Here is an 11,466-nt window from a genome sequence, read left to right as displayed (position 1 = left end):
CAAGTCAATTCAGAAAGAGCTGTGTATATCTAGAATAATAACAATAATGATAATAATTATTGGAGCTATTTTCAAAAATAATTAATACAGACAGGTCATTTAATTTAATTTTTGTACACAAGAAATACACAAATCCATTCAAATAAAATCATATCTGCCCCCGTCTTGTTACATAATGAAGTATAAACATATGTTATTCAAGCATCAATAGCATGGAGAAGAAGAGAAATAGTATTTAATTTTTAGCTTCTTATAATTTATTTTTTTCTCTGCATATGTTTAATTATTGAAACATTTTTAAACCAATCAAGGTTTAACTCCAATTACAGATTTGCACATTATTGTTGTGTTTATCTCAACCAAAAACAAAAAAATGCAGGTGTTTCTGTAGACTAAAGATTAAAGGGGGATTTATCACAATACTTAAAATAGTAAATAGTTCACATTAAAAACAGACATCGTTTCAAAATACACTAATTCATATATAGTTTTTCCTTCTAATGTCAAGTTCAGTTAAGTCTGGTTTGTGTGCACAGGCCTGCACATCACAATTACTGATGTGTGTCTAAGCCAGATTTAAAACTGTATCATTTTACTGACTACATCACACCAAGCCCTTCAAGCAGTGAGTGGTTTACTTTTATGAAAGTAAAAGCTGGAATTGTCAATTTTCCAGTGTGCTTTTATTTTGTTGAGTCAACAGCCTCATGTCGGGTTTAATTCTGGGTAACTTGATTCTGCATCTGTGCCAGTGAACTGTCCCGGCAGCCGAACCAGTGACGCAATCCTAATTACAGAGAGAGAGAGAGAGAGAGAGAGAGAGAGAGAGAGAGAGAGAGAGAGAGAGAGAGAGAGAGAGAGAGAGAGAGAGAGAGAATCACCAGAATACATTCATCCATTATCTACCGCTTTATCCTCCCACCAGAATACATGTTATTGAAAATACAAAGGTAATTAAAATGGAAATTGTATAATTAACATTATTACTGTCGAGTGTGTAACATTTATTTATAACATTATGTTTAATGGCAGAAATCAAAGTATGTTTGTACAAGTGAATAATCATCTGGTTTTCATCGCCTTAGAATTCACTTTTTATATGAAATGTATTTCAAGGACCTTGTTTTATAGAGGCTGTTGCAATTGCAAAAAAAAAACAAAAAACTGCATTCTAGTTACCATCGTGTTTTTACAGCAGCTCAATCCTTGAGTTTTGTGTAAATCACAAACTTCAAATATGATAATTACTTCACCAACTTCAAAAGTGATAATCCTGATTCATAAACCAACAAAGAAGAAGGAAACAGCAAAGAGAATATTTACATTCTTTCTGGTATGCAAAGGTAGTAGTTCACTAATGCAACTGTAGTAGTTATTTGACATGTTTAAGGAACCATGTTTAAGGTATTGAAGTGTATTATTTTCAAATGATTTGTCATTTGTAATGCTCATGTCAAGGCTACATATGTGTATATTATAAAAGAGAGAGACATACAGATTGTACTCAGTAGTTCCACGGTCAGGCATCGATATACTGTAGATGAAAATATCCAACATCAGGGTGAAGTTTCTTCACAGGCAACAGGAAATAATAATTAAAGCCTCAAGCGAATAGCAGGGTCAGTGATTTCAGCACCATGGACAGATTCCAACTTGTCAAGTCAATAATTGCGATCGAGCAGGCGAGCAACGTGTGTGTGTGTGTGGGGGGGGGGGGGGGGGGGTGCTTTTGTGTTTGTTTCTGCCACTTCATCATCATCATCATAAGTTTTTCTTTAAGAGACATGCAGACATGATGTGACGTGATGTGATGTGACGCAGTACAGTCGAGTTTACAGCTACATGTGAACATTACAGGATGAAACCAAACGCATTTGAACGCTCAGTAATGCACTTCCTTTAAGCCCACGCTGATCAAAAGCTTTTGTTATTTTGCTTAAGATGCCGTCCATCAAGGGATTTAACCATGATGCACTTTGGAACGTATTCTGTTCAATCCTCTTTCAGCGCTCTGACAACACACACACACACACACACACACACAGTGCTCTTTGCTCTGACACTGACTTAATCTGTATGGGAGTTTAGTCAGTGGCTCACCTTTCATTGTTTCTGAGAGGAGTCACAGAGCTGGGGTGAAAGGACAAGACATATCTCATTTTCTAAAGGTCATAGAGAAGTGGACATAAAGACTTTTTTGACCCATGTGATGTTAATGTGCTGTGTCAGCATGCTCTTTACCTGTAAGGCTTCTCACACACGTGATGTGACACAGTTCTCATTCGGGCCGGGTATCAAATTTTAATATTTTAGTAGTAAAGACTGAACTTCAGGCTGGGTATTGAATTTCAGTGCTTCAGTTCAGTCAACCCAAATTTGGACTGGGATAACTTTTAGTAGGCTACTTTAGTTGTACTGACTGAATTTCAGGCTGGGTATCAAATACCCATGTCTAAAACAATTACTGTAATGCTCACAGATTATGTTAAAATCCAAATCCAAATATCGTTCCTGTATCAAAATTTGGAAATCAATACCCAGCCCTTGGTCTCATTTCTAAGAATTGCACACAAGCGAACTGTGATGGGAAAGAATCTGCATCAATGTTTTGTGCAGTGAAGTGAGACTTGTGTTGTTCTGGACTGTGCAGCTAGGATATTTATGAGCTCACTGCACAAGGAAAGTGCTGATTCAGCTGCTCTCCAACAACGTACCCGGCCTCCCAATAATGAAACTGAAGCTTCCTGGAATTATGATTGTGTTGGGATTCTGTTTGTCTGGTTTTGTCTTTTTCCATTTGATGCAGTCAGAGATTTGTGTGTATTTTGTATTTACTGGAATTAGTATTGATTTTATGATGACGCTGAGAGGCAGTTATGTGGTTCACTTTGGGAGTTGTGCCGCCGGTGAGCTGAGAGTTGCTGGGCCTTTGCAAATGAGCGGCTTGAGACATTATAAAGAAAAACAAAGGGAAAGTAAAGTTGCTTGAGAAAAAAATAATTAAACTCTGAAGAAAAATGCACTGCTGTCTTTAATCTTTATAAGAAATGAAGACAGTGGTACTTTATAATGTCACTAGGATTTCTATTATCTTAATTTATCTATTTGTTTTAATGTTCTGCTCATTTTTGTGTCATCACAATATAAAAAAAATTTTTTGTAAAAATTAGTCAAAGGAATGGCGATGCAAGATTCCAATACATAGGCTACAAAAACAACAATTATTTAACTTAAAGCTATATTTTACACTTTATATATTTATGGGTCGTATATTCACTTTTTTGCCAATAAACTCTGACACACTGGATCTTTAAGCTGTTACCATGGAATATGTACAGATGGCAGCGCTGTCATGGCAACAGCTGCTCCTCTTCGTGTTCAGCATCTCCTGTCAGACTCCGTACATGTCTCACCTGCCCACTGCTGCTGTTGCTGATCACATGATTGTCACCTGAGTGCTCCACGGCTGCTCAGCACCTGCTCAGTCGCCGTGTACACAGTGGGCAGCTCACCTGCTGTTGTTCATTCTGTCTGACATTCCTCAAGTTTTTTTTGACTTCCTTCTGTCTGCGATAGTTTGAAGCCTATACCTCTGCATTTGTCTTTTGAGCTGACAGACAACCTGTTGCTCACAACAAGTCTGGAGTCTCTTTCACGGTCCCTTCATTACCTGTTACAGGTGCTGAAAATACCACACATAATGCCAAACCATGGCACCAGCGTCAACAAGCAGAAGCAGCAAACTGTTTGGATATGTTCTCGAGTCGGCTTTCACACTTGCACAGTTGAGAGTTAACCCAAAATTGAATGCAAAAAGTCCTTATCTCAAAGAAAACAACATGACTTTCTTTTACATTAAAATCTTGTTTTTGTCAGGTGCTTCAGAGAGAAACGGTGCAACTTTTATGTCCTTTCTTCAAAAATGTAGCACATTATTTACACCTTGACATCCTGTAGTCTTTTTAATTTTGCTCTGCAATGTTAGCAGAAGTCAGCTCAGTCGATGTGTTAAATTCAAATTAAAATATCCAAAAGAACTTAATTGTGACATTATTATCGATGACTATAAACTGCTTTTTCTTGCCCGAAACTGATACGATATCACTCTTAGCAACGCATTGTGTGCTGATGCATTTACCACATAATCAGCCATTTGTAAACATTTTATTTTATTTACTTTATTTAACCAGAAAAAAAGACCCACTGAGATCAAGATCTCTTTCACAAGGGTGACCTGGCCAAGAAAGACAGCAGCACACGTCACAGATAAACAAGAGACAGGAAGGCAACATTTACAAAAACAAATATTGAAATATAACAGTGCAAATAGAAACATATAAAGTGCAGGAGTTGTGGTCGCAGTAACAATTTAAGAACATATAGGCACTGTTCAATGGATTTCTGTTGTCTGTCTTTTAAGATGGAGCAGAAAGCTCCTGGTCAAATAAAAGCTTGCAATTTAAGTTCCGTTTGGAGGGTATTCCTTGCAGCGGGGTCAGAGAAACTGAAAGCTTTTTTCCCCATTTCTGTGCGAACGCATGGAGCAAGTGCAAAATGTCATTGGAACGTAAGGCATAAGAGCTTCTGGTTCTCTGATGTTGCAACCAAGCAGAGAAGAGCCTTATAGACCAGAGTCATCCAGTGTGTGTAGCGTCTTACAGACAGGAAGGACATGGAAGCTTTGGCATAGAGTTCACAGTGGTGGGATGAACCTCAGAGCACAATGATAGACTGGAGTCAAAGACTGTAGGCAGCTGTAGCAAACATGAACCATTGATGTTAAATTTAGGAATTTGGGATCATATTGGATAACGCAAATTTATTTTCCCCATACCCAATCCAGTCACTATTCGGAGTATTGTATCAGCTGCCTGCAAATCATATGACTACACTCTGTGCAGCCTCTTTGGTTTTAGTGAATTGGCAGCTCTTGTCATTCGCCTTTGTTGCATGTGGAGCGAGTGTCTGAAGCAGCGTGAACACAGCACCATAGGGATCCAGCAGCAGTTCTGTGCACCTGCAGGACGGTGACGGCACCATGCCAAAACCGTGCCCGGCTCTCACCACAGTTTCATCCAATAACGTTGAAAGGGATTGTGCGCTTCTTGCTCCCACATGAAAAGGAAAATGCTGTCCAGCACAGAGAATAACGCAGACTGGTCTTCAATCCACTATACACTGCAAGGACATGGGAGGAAATCTGCATTTTCTAGCAGGTAATTGAAGCCTTGGGGACCCAGATGATGGTGATGTGTCCTGCCGTGGTCTAATCAGCCTTCCTGTCGCCACCATCAGCACCGATGGATACTTATGACTCCTCGAAAAATGCAGCCTGCATGTCACTTCCTGCACAAATCAAATCACGCCACTGAATAAGAGGGAAAATTACTGTAATTTCACTGATCAAGTTTTATTGCTGCATGTAACACAGTGTTAGGGTCGAGGGACATAACATGTATGACTCTGATTTTGAATTGTTTCCATGGTTAATATTGTTGTGTGGTTTTTTTTGTCCTTCACAGGACATTTTGTGGCCCGTTTATGGTTAAAATAAGATTTTAAAAAAAGACCAGGCAGACATGTTGAGGCATAGGTGTTAAAGGGTTAAATATTTGCATGCAGTACAACTCAGGTTGTTAGTTAACAGTTTTGATGGTTCTTAATGGCTAGTCTAGTCAACAAATTGAACAGATCCCTGGGTCCTAACAAGGTCACTAAAACAGTCTGATAACTAGCAAGATCCCGAATCATGAGAGGTGAGCTGCTGATGTAGGCAGTCATAAGACAGACGAGTCACCTCGCTACCAGCTTAAGCAGCCTTAAAACTTTTATTGTGGTAAGATCCCTTAAAGCTATAGGATCTAACCCTTTAAACAGAGATATGGTCAGGGATTTGGGATTTTACAGCAGTGCAAAGGCTTTTTAACTGTGTTTTTTTATTTGATTTTATGTTGTTATCATTACCACTGAAGTATTCCTGATGGCTGAACAAACATTTTTATTGCGGTAGAAATAGCATTTCTTCTATCATAAATTTGATTGCAGCGTAATAGTGGGATTTGATTCTCGTTTTTTATGACAAAGCTTTTGATAGCATTACTTGTCTGTAAACTTTTAGAATGCTGCTTCTCCTGTATATGTATATGAAGAAATAAAAATAGAGCGTTGGTAGATCCCAAGTGGAAAGTTATGTTCTCCATGTTAAATTATAGTTTAGACTTGACAGGGCCATAAAACAAAAACAACTTAATGCATGAAGGATATAATAGAAAATAAAGTGTGGATGTATTTTTTTAAAAACACCTACCAAAGTGTTATGGCCTTTACTGCAGCACAAACCACCTTTTTATTTTCCCTTAACCTCTAAATAGGAGGCCATCTTCTGCGTTGTAATGTTTTATTAGAGGAAACATTCACATAGAACATATACTGTACGTTGTGTTGGGAAAAGAGGACTGAGGTACACTACCAGTCAAAAGTTTGGACACACCTTTCCATTTACTTAAATGAGGAAGTGTGTCCAAACTTTTGACTGGTAGTGTATATTCAGACTTCTGTGCTCTAACACTGTGTGAATAGAACACATCTGGTGCCAAGGTTAAGTGAAGCAATAAACAGGAGAATAATTAGGGAAGATAAAAATAAACCACCACACAATGAAATTAACTCACAGCAATTACATTTAGAAGAAATTAATAATATGATAGGAAGCAAAAATCATTTTGACCCCATTGGTGAGTATCTTTTAAATAAGATAAAAGAAGAAAAAAAATAAAAAATTAATTGTTGATGGATTTAAGCAACATTTGTGATCATAGTGGATTCCTATAGAATCCTGTAGGATTCTTATCGTAGTTGCAGATAGGTTGTTTTTTTTCTTATGTGTCTTCCTGTTCTGAATACGACATGCATGTCAATGTTTTTCTCTTAGAACTCGACAGTGTCAAAACACTGCTTCATGTTTAAAATACACGTCTGAGTGTGACGTGAGACATCCTTTAAAATTAGAGCGTGTGTTTCCATATTTGTTTCTGTTCTGGCTGTGGTCTTAGACTATGTTTAAGAATGTGTTTGCCCCCTATATCTAATACAAGCCAGGAAAATATGATCCGTTCCGGGCAAATGTTCAAGTGGAAGTTTGGGAAGCTGGTGATCTCATCTCAACAGTTCATTTAAGGACAAGAAAGTATTCATGTTCACCTGTTAAACATGAAGTTGGTAACATGCACACTCATGGGGTGATGTGTTCATTACAGTAAAAGAACTGGTTGAAATCTCAGCTTGAGAATGGCAGATCTGACTTGCTCACTGAAGTGTAACATTCAGTCATTTGTAAATAAAGCTTTGCCTCGCTTAAAGGCTGTCATATTTCACATCTGTCTGCATTGTCAATGATTTTCTCCACAACACTAACCTTTCCCAACAGGAAACTGAAGTTTTCAAACTGCTTACTCTCCCTGCGCCAAAGTCCATAGAGAAAATCGTTGTTTTTAACTTGCAGGAACACAGGAGTTGCTGGACGACTGCAGGCCCTTTTGGTGAGTTTGACGGGTCAGTTTGAACAAAGGACAGTAAAGTCAGTAATAAATTAAAAAATATTTAACTTACTAATGAAGCCGGCAGTGACTTTAGAACCCCCTGTGTGTCATTATGTAAAAAACGGCTTTTCTCTGTGAGTTTTGGTGCAGGAAGGGAGCAATTAATGAAAATGGAGTCAGGTCCAGGTGCCCAATACCTGAAGCTTTACAATTGTTAAAACCAATTTACACCAACATTGCTTGAGGCTGCATATTGCATGAGCTTGATCATTAACTTATGTTTAGTGCATGTTATATTCCATCTTAAATCAGTGCAGAAATAAGCCCAGCCCAAAATGTTGATATTTTTTTCTGCAGTTGTGTTTTCTTATTTATTTTGTTTTACGATATGTCCCTCACCCCCCAGTCTGAGTCTTGTCTATTCCTTGTCTATTTGTTACTTGTGTGCAACACCAAGGACCATGCTGGACATAAGTGTTGCACTTTTGTATGTCATCCTTTGGATTATTGTATTTTATTGTCTTGATCCAGAAATACATCAAATCAAATCAATAAAATTCAATTAAAAAAATCACATATTCCAGCCACACTGGAATTTATTATATGCCAGGAACCTGACAGCTGGACATCTTTTCTGTTGCATTAACCATATAGTACATGGAATAATTAATGTCTTGCCATGTGTATTTATAATGACAATGAATTATCATTAAATTCATGTAACAGTCGCAGGTACTCAAGCCATTACCAAGTAAGAATTTGAGAAGAAAAAAAAAGCAGGAAATTGTGTGACATGTGAAATGAAATAAGTCATTATCTATAGAAAACACCTTCCTCAGAGGCAGCAGCAGCAGGGAGACTCTTCAAAAAGATGCTTTATTGTTTGTGCAGGTACATTGCAAAAAGTAGGAGAAATATGCAGGAAAAATCTCTGTGAGGCCGGTTACAGCAAGCTGCTTAGGTACCTGCATTAGACTGCAAACATCAAAGCCTTAAAATATTCAAGGACACCTGAAATGACAAGACATGTACAAATGGATTATTCCTCAAAGAAACCTGGAGAAAATGGGTCTGCAAAGCAGCATTTAGCAAATTCAAACAGTTGACCATGATGGAAATATCACAAGGTATCAAATATGAAAGCATCAGACTCCTTTTGATAACCAGCTCTTAAAGTGGACCTAGACCAGAAGTTCCAATTAACGCTGTTTTTTTGGTGTGTATCTGCGACATTACCTCATTTATAAAGCCCTGAAGGTTAGAAACAAACAGTTCAGCCACTGCTGAGAACGCTGTGTTTTATTGTAATCTCGGGCTCAGCGAGATCTCTGAAAAAAACCCTTCTGGTTACGTAACCAGCGGATCCTCCTGCTCTTGGCACTAGTCCGGGCACATCCAGTTGCGTACATTGAACCGCAGACGAAGAATAACGTCCGTTGTGGAGGTGTTTCATGAGCGACAGTGTCTTCTTTGACTCTGGGTCAAAGTCATCAAAGGGACTGCGGCGGGGATGAGTAGCAGTGCATCCACCGTTCCAGAGGGGGGAGCTGCACTTCTGAGAGCTGGTGTGCTAATTATGTCACTTCCGGGTATTGGCCAATCACAACACAGTCTGTCTTCTGGGTGTGAGATTTCAGGCTGAAACACAGCGGCTGAGGAGAGCGTCAGTAAGGAGAGATTTCTATTGGCTCATTTTCAGCAACTAGGAGGTTTTTGACCATAAAAACAAGTTAATGTATGCAAGAAGACCTCCATAACTAACATGTACAACAGGACCACTCTATGTGAGCTTTAATAATATGATCTATTCAGATACCAACAATGTCCAGGTGTCACCACTCACGTTATTGTTGTAATGCTTGTCTTGCATTTCTCAGGAAACTGTAGAGTTAAATGTCTGAGGTTGTGATGGAGCAGAAAACCTGAAGCCGCCCAGGATGAGTGCACAGATGAGAGACGAACAGAAAAAAAAAATGATTCTGTAGTAGTTCTCCAGATATAGAGTATGTGTAGGATGTGTTGTGATGAAAAGCAAACCTAGTTTCCTCAGCTTCCGTGAAGCTGCTCCATCACAATGCATACAGTTTACACTAAATCTTATTTTTGATTTCTTGCACTTTGTTTTCAAGCCATATACACGTGTGCAAAAGATGACTGAATTGCAAATGTGGCACTGCTTATTTCAAATACTCACATTATTTGCTAAAAGTGGCACTATCGTTGTAACTAATTCTACACAGAAATGATGATTGATCACTTCAGTGTCAGTATGCAAACCAGAAGACTGACCTTTGTTCACGTGTTACATATTCATGTTGCCTTGTTGTTCCCTAAGTCCCATTAGGATAAACCCATGTCAATAACAACAGATACTTAGTCTAGTATTAATGGAAAGGAGATTTCCCAACATATTTCTGGGGACCAAGAATCTTAAAATGGCTTTAGAATCACACTTATGATGTGTGTCACAACCATCTGGTTAAGATTCGGAATCCTAGAATGCTTGTGTCGCCCACTCACGTCTGTGGTCGACTATTTAAAATGTGTCGTGCATGTGTGGATTTCCTGTTAGGATAACAGCAGCCTTAATTTACATGTCAAGAAGATTGTTCTGTAAGCCCTCTTTAAAATTATATAATTTGAAAGCCTCAAAGTGAGCCACAGAAACATTGCTCGAGGTTCAAGATCAGAGGACGAGTAATATCCTTATCTTTGTGGCCAAAGCTCTCTAGCAAAGCTCCCCCCCCCCATTGGCATTTAAAACACATGTCTGCGATAACATCATTGGTTCTTTTCTTTCTCCCGCTGGGCCTCCAGAGAGGATCTCTGAGCATCTCTAAATGTCACGTTAAGTGCTTCTCTTGTCCCGCGCTGACACAAAAAATAGGTGCTCTCTGAATACAAAGGAGGCCGAGCTGGGTGGATGCCATAGCTCAAAGAAAGCGACAGTTATCCTCTCTCCTCCTCAAACTGTCAGAAGTAACATTTAGCCTCTAATGTAAGCACACACCATCCCTGCTTTAAAAGCTGATAAATGTGTACAACAGACACTTTAGCGTTTCAAACGAATACCGCATGTAAAAACATTGTCAGGGTATGGTTCAGATTTTCCAGACTTTACAGAAATAAGACATTAAGCTTATACCAATCATGTGTTCATGTACAAACACAAATGTTGCCTGTCTTTACATACAGTCTTGTATAAAGTACCTAAAAGAGATACTTGAATAATCTTACCAGAAAATGTGTTAAAGTCACCTTTTACACTATTACTTGGGTAAAAGTATAAGACTAAGTGTTTAAGTAATTTCTGATTTAAAAATGTACTTAAGTTTTCGAAGTATTAAAAAAGTGAGGAGTTTGAATTGAGCGAGTTGTCTTTAAACTGGGACTCTGTGGGTTATATTCCCAGCTTGTCCATGGGCAAGGCATTTAATCCCACATTGTGTGAATGACGTGTATGAAAGATATCTATGTACTGTAGTGTAAAGCAGCTATAGTGCTATATAAATACAGACATTACCAACTCTTCTTCTTCTGATTTTATCTGGTATTAATGAGTAACAAAGATTGTTAGGAGAAATGCAGTGGAGTCAAATTTGCTAGAAATATAAATAATAAAATAAAGTACATATATGTGAATTTTGTACAGTATTTTATTTGTACTTTGTTACATCACAACACTGCATAAAGTTAGGGTCATATACTGTATGTGTTTGGGTTCCAGACTTCAGGCATTCATGACATCATCAGTCATTGACTGCAATGGATTTTCAAACTAAGTACTAAAAACAAGCCTTTTACTTATCAAACTTGAGTTTGTGTCCTATTATTTCTGAATATATACAAATTAGGGCTGTCAATAGATTTTTTTTTTTTTTTTTAATTAACAAATTAATCTCACGTTTTGAAATGTATTAATCTAAAT

Source organism: Microchirus variegatus (assembly GCF_963457635.1).
Source record: "Microchirus variegatus genome assembly, chromosome: 1".
NCBI lineage: Eukaryota > Metazoa > Chordata > Actinopteri > Pleuronectiformes > Soleidae > Microchirus > Microchirus variegatus.
This window is presented reverse-complemented; position numbering follows the sequence as displayed.